Source organism: Grammomys surdaster, unplaced genomic scaffold (genome assembly GCF_004785775.1).
Source record: "Grammomys surdaster isolate TR1022 unplaced genomic scaffold, NIH_TR_1.0 241, whole genome shotgun sequence".
NCBI lineage: Eukaryota > Metazoa > Chordata > Mammalia > Rodentia > Muridae > Grammomys > Grammomys surdaster.
The window spans coordinates 961317-971149 of NW_021604686.1; positions in this window are offsets into that span (position 1 = coordinate 961317).

Consider the following 9833-nt stretch of genomic DNA (forward strand, 5'->3'; position numbering starts at 1 on the left):
CATACCTGCCCCAACCCTAAATAGTCCAGCCTAGGGCCTGGGCTGGCTGTACCCAGCTACCCTTCCCTATATAATCCAACCACTGTGGCTACCTGGCCCAGTTTTTTTTTTTTTTTTTTTTTTTTGGTTTTTCGAGACAGGGTTTCTCTGTGTAAACCTGGCTGTCCTGGAACTCACTCTGTAGACCAGGCTGGCCTCGAACTCAGAAATTCGCCTGTCTCTGCCTCCCAAGTGCTGGGATTAAAGGCGTGCGCCACCACCGCCCGGCCGTGGCCCTTTTGTCTACACTATTTTGAGCTTCCTGACTGTTGCTCTTGGTTCTCCTCTCTCCTCGCTCCCCCTTCTCCTCACATCGCTCTGGGTCGTGTTCACCCTGGACTCTCCCAGATGTCTCTGACTCTGGGAGATGCTGTCTCCCAGATAAAAGGGCTATGCTGTTCCTTTAATCTACAATAAACCTTCTCCTCCATACCCAGGAGCAGTCATGTTCTTTCCTCTTTATTTCTTTTTTCATTCATCTGGTGCCAAACCCCGAGACCAGTCGTGTTCCTTTTCCTGTTTTTTTATTTCTTGTTTTCATTCAGTAGCAAAGTCAGGGATACTGCTGTGGCCTACAGACCTGCAACCCACTGAGAGCCAGGCTCAAGGGACCACAGAGGAAAACAGAACCAGTGTTTCATTTCTTGTAGGGACATTCCTTTGCTGGCCTCTGCTCCTCCAGGAGTCTATAAATTCACCCGCCTTCCCCAGCCTTCCTCTTGACAAAACCGAATTCAAACAACCTAGGGAAGGGTTTTGATCAGACGCAGAACATGGTACTCAACAGCAAGAACGTGTGGAGATGACCCGTTCAGTGTGGTCAGGTGTGTCCTCATAGAGCAGGCACATCCAAGGGCTGAAAGGACTGTCAGCCTGTGGTTCACTACTTACCCCAAAGGGTCAGGGTTGGGGAGGCTCATCTCACATAACAGGCCCTGTGATCAGACAGAGCAGGAACTGTCCACACTGTTTTCCCAGCCCCGTTCCTGGGCTGGAGTGAGATCAGGCCGGGAGGAGGACCTGAGAGAACGAAACTGGCCTCTTGTTGATGCATGCACAGTGATGAGCTGAGAACTGATGCTCTTTCTTTGCTGCATGGATGTTCCACTGGCTTGGGCTGACTTCCCTCATGATTGGATTCCGTGCCTAGGATGCTGACGCGGTAGAAACGGTCCTCTGGACGTGTTCTGATCCAGTAGGGCTGGGCCTGACCTGGGAATCTGGATTCTTACCACATGTTCGAGAACTGCCTGGGTAACACTGATTTCAGCAAGGAGAGCTTTTTCTGTGGCCCGAGGAGTGGATATCCACAGTGAAGGACTAAGCATGAGAAAGTGGCTAACACCGGCTTTGAACCTTGTTAGCACATTCCAAATACCTGGGGAGCTCTTGAGCTGCCTGCTGTCTAGGCAGGAGTTGAGGGTGTCCATGACCTCATCAGGCAGCTGGAGCCAAGCCACCACTTTAGGGGGAAAATCATTTTCATTCCATCCATATTTCTACTTCAAGACCGTGTCCTTTCCACAGCCCAGAAGAGAAAGCCTCCTGCCTCCTGGTCTTGTCCTGGCTGATTGGACCAACGGTAGACACTTGACCTAATCCTGGCCTGACAGGCTCCCTCTGGGAGTCTACAGCTAAACAGGGAGGCTGGTGAGTTGTCCCTGGGGGCTGGGGAAGCCGAGGCTGCCATCTCACGGTAACAAGCTCAGTCATGCATTCCCCCTGACAGGACATCTGAGCAAGCCACCTCTGCAGAGGGGGACAGGTGGCTTGACTGTGCAGTCACAAGCTGAGCCAAGGGGAAAGAGGAAGCACACCCCCGTTCCTGTTCGCTACACTGGACTAGGCTTTCCCGATGCTCTGTTCAACAGGAACACCGTCTCATCCCCACCCCACCCCCAGTCAAGCAGTCAAGTGGTAAGGGAACACAGATAGCCCAGGTAGTTAACACATGAGTGGTCCAGGGCTCTTGCTCCATTTCCTGAAGGGCCTACTGTAGGGCAGCAGCTGGCACCTACTGGGCACATCTCACAAGCCTGGTACTTTTCCTGGACATGGTATCCAAGTTTGCCAACCATCCCATAAGGGAGAGCCATGATCTTCATTTCCTTTTTTTGCTGAGAAGAGCAGTAATGTGCCTCAGGGTGCCTGCAGATTATCGCAGAGCAGAGCAGAGGCTTAAACCGATGCCAAATCGCTTCCAACCGATCTCACCAGAAGCCAATTATGTAAAGCATGGCTGAGGGCAGGTCCTGCTGTGACAAAGGAGTGGGGGGGCTGCTGCTTGCCTGTCCCCCAGAGTGAGATAGGACAGGAGAGCAGGGCAGGGGACTGAACATTGAGGAAACACCTTTGGGCCTATGTGCCTGCCCGGAAGGTAGCAGCAGTAGAGGAAAGGTGCGGTACAGGCCACAGTCTTGGGACATGAGTTATAGCCCTTCCCATTGATTGTGATTTTTATCAATAGCTGATTGACAGGCGCCTACCCTACCCTGTCTTGTGTGATTTCTCACTATGCTTGATAGTCATCTCTTCCTTAACAGTGTGTGTGAGTGTGGGTGCGTGTGTATGTGTGTGCGAGTGTGTGTGTAGGCCAGAGTGTCATTCCTCAGGAGCCATGACCTTGTTTTTTGAGACACTGTCTTCGTTGACTTGAGTCAATGAAGAGGGAACAGCCTGTCTCTCCTTCGGCAGCACTGGGTTCCAAGTGTGTCATTGCTTCAGGGTTTTCAGGGTGTGGGTTCTGGGAATTAAAATCAGGACTTTATGATTGCAAAGCAAATGCTTTACCAGCTGAACTATTTCCCCAGCCTTCTCCCTGCAGTTCTCAATATGTTTCCCATGAGCCTCTGGTTGCTCCCGCCCTCCCTACTCTGCCCTGTAAGCTTCCTAGGGTAGGATCCTGCTCACCAGGCTCTTCCTAATGTAACCTGTGCCTCTCTGTGACTTGTAGTTCTAGAGCAAGCAATATCTCATTTCCAAATGGGGAAAACCCAAGGGTCACACAGGAATGACAGCTGAGTTGAGCTAGTACCTGACTCTATGGACCACCCAGTGTGTGTAGGGGCATCTACTGTCCTAGGACGGTGTACAAATCCAGATTGGATTAGGATGGGAGGGTCTAAAGCCTCACCCTGTAGCCAGTGCCATCTTAGGTGGGGATCAACTCCCCTTCTGGCAGGAGCAGGTGAATCTTCCTAGAGCTGAAGGCAATAGGCCATGAAATAGAGAATGTGCTCGCATGCAGAGCCCTGCCTAAGAGCCTGGGAGAAACCATGCTTGCTTTTCATGTAAACACCCAGTAGGAAAATGATAATCTGGACCGCTCATTTCACCTCAATGGGACAGATCTCGTTTTGAGCAGGGCGCCTGGTGTTGGTAGGGCTCTGACTGTGTGGTGGGGACAAACCCTCCTCCTGGGCCCATGAGGCTCTTGCTTTAGTGGCCCATGATTGTTCTGCATGTTTCCAACAACGACTGGGCACTGAAAGCTGTGGGAATCTGCATGAATCATAACAGTGGGGGCAAACATTTATTGGCCACTTATTCTGTGCCAGACCCAGCTCTAAGGGCCTCGAAGGCACGATCTAATTCACTCCTCACAAGCTGAACGGGCAGCTTGCCACAGTCGCACAGCTGGCTGGTGGCAGAGCCAAGATTTGGACCCAGCTCTCTTGGCTGCAGACTCTGTGCTCTTAAACCCCTATACTGAGCCCAACTTCCTGATATGCTGTACATCAATGGTCAAAAGTTCAAGGTCTAGTCTTACTGAGGTTTGACATAAAAAGTGTGTGTGTGTGCGCGCGTGCCAATACGCTCACCTAAGGCCATCTAGAAAGATCAATCAGCATCGTCATAGTTCATTTTCTTCTGGGCACTCCTGAGCCATCCTTATCACCCCAGCAGTGTGTGTATGTGGTCCCCATGACCATGCCCCCTCCCCAGCCCCTCCTAGCATAGCTAGGCAGTTCAGGCTGGTTGCCTAGGAGACAGTGCTAGGAGTACTCTCATTGGTTCTCTCAGGCTCTGAGGGTGAGAATGAGGAGGCTCTAGGCTGAGGCTACCATGTATGTAAATATTAAATTCAGACTCCCATGCATGTGTGCGTGCGTGTGTGCGTGTGTGTGTAAGGTTTTATATGGATGTAATCTGCTGTCCTGTCAGTGTGGTAGAATTGGGGGGGGGGGCTGTACAGATGTTGAGTGCTTTGGTGTGCATGTGTGTTTACTGGGGTAGGGTGTATGTGTGTGCAGAGGTGTGTATACTCACTTTGAACGCTATGGACTAGGCCTCCAGGACTTTCCTCCTTCAGCTGTGAGGTGTGTTGCAAGAATGCTCTACAACTCCCCACTGCCCAGGCATTCTCACAAACATTCTGCCTCAGCTTCCCTAGCTGTCATCCCATACTTGGCCTTCTCTCCATGGAGACATCAGACATCAGTAGGAGGGAGGATTCTGTCTAACACAGGGAGATCTAGAAAGCAAGGCTGAAGCTTTCAAGTACATTTTCATTTTAAATCAGGGGACTTGGAGATTCTGGGACACTTTGAAAATCTGGTACCTGGCTTTTTTTTTTTTTTTTTTTTTTTGGTTTTTCAAGATAAGGTTTCATCTGTATAGCCCTGGCTGTCCTGGAACTCACTCTGTAGACCAGGCTGGCCTCGAACTCAGAAATCCGCCTGACTCTGCCTCCCAAATGCTGGGATTAAAGGCGTGTGCCACCACCGCCCAGCTGGTACCTGGTTTTGATCCCCCCCCATACTGTGCCCCAGCCTACCCTGCTGGTGGGACTCTGGACTTCATAGCCAGCTGTACATGCAGTCCCCAGGTGAGACCCCCCTCATGAACTCCCCCACAGGCATGCTGGGAAAGCTGTTTTCATGGGCCCAGCTGGAGCCTGGAAACCCGTCCTGCTCTGCTGGTCTCTTCTGCTGTGTCCTCACTATTGGACAGTTCACCCAGCCATCTAACCACACCCCTAGAAGGCCTTTCTACTTAGGTGACTGCAGGGACCCATCAATCTTGCAGTGTTCCTGTCCTTTCCAGCTGCTCCACACAAGAAAGGCACCAGCTGTCCCAGCTCTTGGTTACCAGGTCCCAGCCTTGACTCTGGCTGTAGGGTCTGTTACCCACCCTACTCCCTGCTGAGACTCTACCTGCACTTACCAGTGTCCAGAAGATCCTAGCTGCTTCTCACAGGTGAGCTCATCTGGTCCCTACCTCAGCTATACAGTGAAGAAAAGGAGGCAGAGGGGTGGGAGGCATCCCAGGTGCCAGATGGTTGGTAGGTTTTGGAGGAAGAAAGACTTGGGGTGGGTAAGGAGATTGCCAAGGGGCTGTTTGGATGAGAAGCCTCTGGGGGCTCTGCACAGAGCAGCATTTGAGGCAGTGTGGAAAACGGGCCAGAAGGAACACGGAACACCGGGGCTGAGGCGGTGGAGGGGACATAGCTCCCAGTTGTTCCAGGTAACCATCAGGGTAGCATGCCACTTTGAAGATGGAGATTAACGGACCAAGCACACTCCTGGAGAGGTAGTCATTGTTGCTTCCATTATCATGGGCAGGCCAGGCTGGAGCATGACTGGATCTCAGTGAGTTCAGGGAGGAAGTCGAAAGCTGGAAACAGATAGAAGGCCCAGATGGTGTTGGCTTCTCCTAGGCTCTTGGGAAAGATAGGTTCAGAGATATTTAGCAAGGTCACCCCCAAAGCACGTCCACTTCTAGTGCTGGACCACGAATAGGGTCCAGGAGAGACAATACCTGGCCTGCTCTGCCTTCTGGGTGCTGCTGTGGGCGCTGTTCCAGTTCCATTCTGCTGTATTCCTTGTGTCCTTGGAGTGTCCCTTATGAAGCCGTGGAGCTGGCAGGTAATGGAGGGCCAGGCTTTACTGTGCCCATGCCTCTCTTTACGACGCCATATTTTTTTAACGAGCTATGTAAATGTCTGTGAGTCAGAACAAAGTCAGGGCCTCCAGCTGCCCCGCCTCCCCCACTTGCCTGACCTTGCGAGTCCCATGGGAAAGTGTTCTGAGGGCTGTGGTGGTAGCCTCCGTGTGGCCACTTCCTGTTTCTGCACTTTCTGTTCCTGAGTCAGAGCAGGGGGACTATTGCTGATGCCTTTTTTTTTGTGACCTTGGTCCTGTCACCTCTCTCCCTGTTCCTCATCTACACAATGGAATGCAGAGCATGTCATGCTTTCTGAAGCATCATGGTACCACTACGCAGCCCTGGACAGTGGCTGGGCCCCTCTGAGACTTTGGTTTCTTGTTGTTAAAACAGGTTAACCACTGCTTTAGTGCTGATCATCCCTGGGTTCTGTGCAGTGGGCAAGGGATGGTCTCAGAGAGGACACTTGTCCCTAACGCCTTCCTCTGGCTTCTTCTTCCTCTAGTTCCCTGGGATATTCTGCAACACCATTCTCAGGAAGATGTCCCCACAATACAGAGGGGCTGGGGAACAAGGTTGAAGCTGATGAAAGGAGAACCAGTCATGGTCACTGCTGATGTCCTGATTGGGATGAAAGCTGGACTCAAAGAAGCTGGGGGAAGCTGGGGAAGAGAGGGTCTGGGATTGTGCTGGGGCAGCCCTCAGTCTGTGTCACCAGAGGCCTCCCCAGCCCTCCCTTCATAGTAACAGCCAGAGTTGTGGGTGCAGATTATATCACAGCAGGTGGCCATAAAGCCTTTTGCAGGCTGAGCAATCAAACGCCCAGCGGGAGCTCTGACCACCTAGGACTGCACTGTATGGCCACTGTGTCCCCAGATCCTAGGCCAGATTACCAGGCCTTCAGCCCAGCTGCTAAACCTTATGTCTTGCATTCTGATCAGAGTTCTATATTCTACAGAGGTGCCAGGGTGGCCTAGGAGGATTGACTGGCATAGATCTTGACCATGGGCGTTGACACTCACTGCTCACACTATAACATGCTCGCCACCAGCACCTCATTCGTCCATGAAAGAGAGGCTGCAGGAGATGGTATAGCTTTGTCCACTTCACAGATGAGAAGCCTGAGATGACAGCGATTCAAAATGAGTCCTGGCTTTCGAATCTACCTGGAGGCAGGCCTAGCTACCCTTTCTACCTCCTGACTCTCCAGATTTGCCTCTGAAGGGGAATATGTTAGAACTTCTTCAGAGTGGGATTAAAGAAGAGAATTCAGGGATGGCTTGCAGCCTATTGCCCAGCACAACCCCTGATAAACTGTAGCTGACAGGATTACTGCCCCTGCCTCTGCTGCAGCCTGCCACAGAAAGGACACCGTATCAGGGGACAGCAAAGCCAGTCTTTCAGCAAAGCCAGTCTGTCTCAGGAGTCCCCTACTCCTGAGCAAACACTAGAGGCCTGTATATCAATGGACACATCCCCCAAGGACAAAGGGACTTTAGATACTCTCGTAGAGCAGTGGTTCTCAACCTGTGGGTCGCGACCCCTCTAACAAACTTCTGTCTCCAAAAGTATTTACATCATAATTCATAACAGTAGTAAAATTACAGGTTATGAATTAGCAATGAAATTAACGTTATGGTTGGGGGCCAGCACGAGATGAGGAACTGTGTTAAAGGGTTGCACGCAGCATTAGGAAGGTTGAGAACTGCTGCTGTAGAGGGTGACTTCCTGGGGTCTATGGCCCTGGGGTCTGTGGCCACTTCTTGTCTTGCGTGTCCTCCAGTATGAGCAGGCAGTTTTTTTCTGGCAGGAGTTAGACTCTCCTCAACTTGAGGCTGAGGAGCCGTGATATGCCTAGACAACAGAAGGACCCCCAGATGTTCACATGGAACATTCTGGCTCAGGTCTTAGATGCTTGAAGGCTTCTGTTCTACCGCAGTAGAGGTGAGCTTCCAGGATGTTAAGCTAGTCTGAACAGACTGTGTGGAAACAGAAACCAGTTATCCCCAGCCTTTCTAACCACCCCTGATAAGGTAGCAGACACGGTTAGAAGCTACTTTGAATCTTTTTAGCCCCAGTCTCGTCTCCCTGGTAGACAGACATCCCACAGGACAGAGATAGGCTACTGTCTTCCCCCTGCTCTGCATCAATTCCAGAGTGGAGAGTATCGTAAATGGTTGTGCCTCCAAACCACTAACTTTTGGGAGTAGCCAAATTCTACCCCGTCTAAGGCCCTCCTGCGACTTCTTTACCCAGATTTAGCCTCTGCAGCTCCTTAGCCAAGCTGACTGGACAAGAGAGGAACACCTTCCTCTGAGGCAGCCAATGCATTGTCTGGTATGTGAGCAGTCAGATTCATTTTGAAAGAAGGAATGAGAGACTCCACTAGACACACTAGGAAGGATTCTGGAGCTGGGGACTTTCTAAGGGGGATGGAAGATATGGAGTGACTTTCAGTCCAGTATAGGCTGTTATCCCAGGAGGACACTCACCCTCTGGTGGGTCTGTGCTGTCCTCGTTTTGTTGGTTTTATATTTCCCCCACAGGCTGGCCTTGAACTCTTGACATAGCTGAGGGTGACCTAGAACTCTAGATCCTCCAGCCTCTACTCCTGGGATTACAGGTGTGTACCGCTACACTTATTTGTGGTACCAGGGATCGAACCTTGTGTCTGCTACATAAACATTCACCCAAGTAAACTAACTATACCCCCTGGCTTTGTCCTTGTCTTGTGCCGCAGAGACCCTGACATCAGCCAAAGGTCTACTGGACTTCTTTCCTTTGTTGTTTGTAGCCCCTTCTCATCAATACTCACATGGATGGCCCTGTCCTTTAGGGCGCTGGGCATGGTTGTTCTACCCTAAGCAGGGAGACAGACGCCATGTCCTGTTCTTACCTCCCCACCATGTACTTAGGCCTCCAGGAACCATATGGATGAGGTAACCAGGATTGGCTTCTAACTGACCCCATTTGGAGATCCAGGACTTCTGGGTCCTCACCAGGTCCTGCAAAGCCTCTGACACCCCAGGTCCTGGATTCAGCAACCATTCCCCTGCTTACCCATCGGGCTGATCACAACAATCACCAGTGTACCCCAAATCATACAACATGATCTTTAATATCCCCAGACATCCTGAAAATCAGATTCTGAATCTCAGTTTTTGTACGGAGGTCTCAGTGGTGATGGGGTTTGAACCAGAACCAGCCTGACCCTAAGGTGACCTTCCTGCCTCTGTCGTGTAACTCTGGTGGGTTACTCTCCCTCTCTGAACCTCATCTGACATGTCAGGAGTAAACAGAAAGGGGAGTTTGCTGCTCCATCTGGTGCTCACCTCCTAGGTGTCGGCTTGGGTATAATCAGTCCACTTACTTTGTGAGGTAATTCCCTTCATCTTTCTCTCTGTCATGCCCTGCTCCTGGAAGGGGCCTTGGTTCCATTCCCTGGAAAGTGGGCATACCCTCAGGATTCCAGATCTTGTCCTTTCTACTTTAGTAGCATCTTATGGCTTCTTCCCTTGTCCCTAGATGGAAAGGTTAGCTGCACACAGCCACCTGCAGCATTTGGGATTGCAGAACATCCTGGCAGGCTCTCAGGTGCAGGTCATGAATGACCCCAGGATTATGGCTAGAAATACTTAGGTTCTGTGTGCTCCTGAGGTTCCAGGCCAGTGCATGTGTGTCCTTGGTTGGATTTCAGCTGCTCCAGTGTCCCTTCCAGAGGCCACTGGGCACAGAGAAGTGGGTTCCCCAGTGTTCCTGTAAGATGCCCCAAGCTCTAGCAAGGCTTACAGCAGTGGTGTAGTTCACTACCTTCTTCTATGGTGACTCCACAGTAAAAAAAAAAAAGGCCGTGTCAAGATCCACCAGCCTTTTAGCTTCCAGACAATCAACCCGATCCTATGCCCATG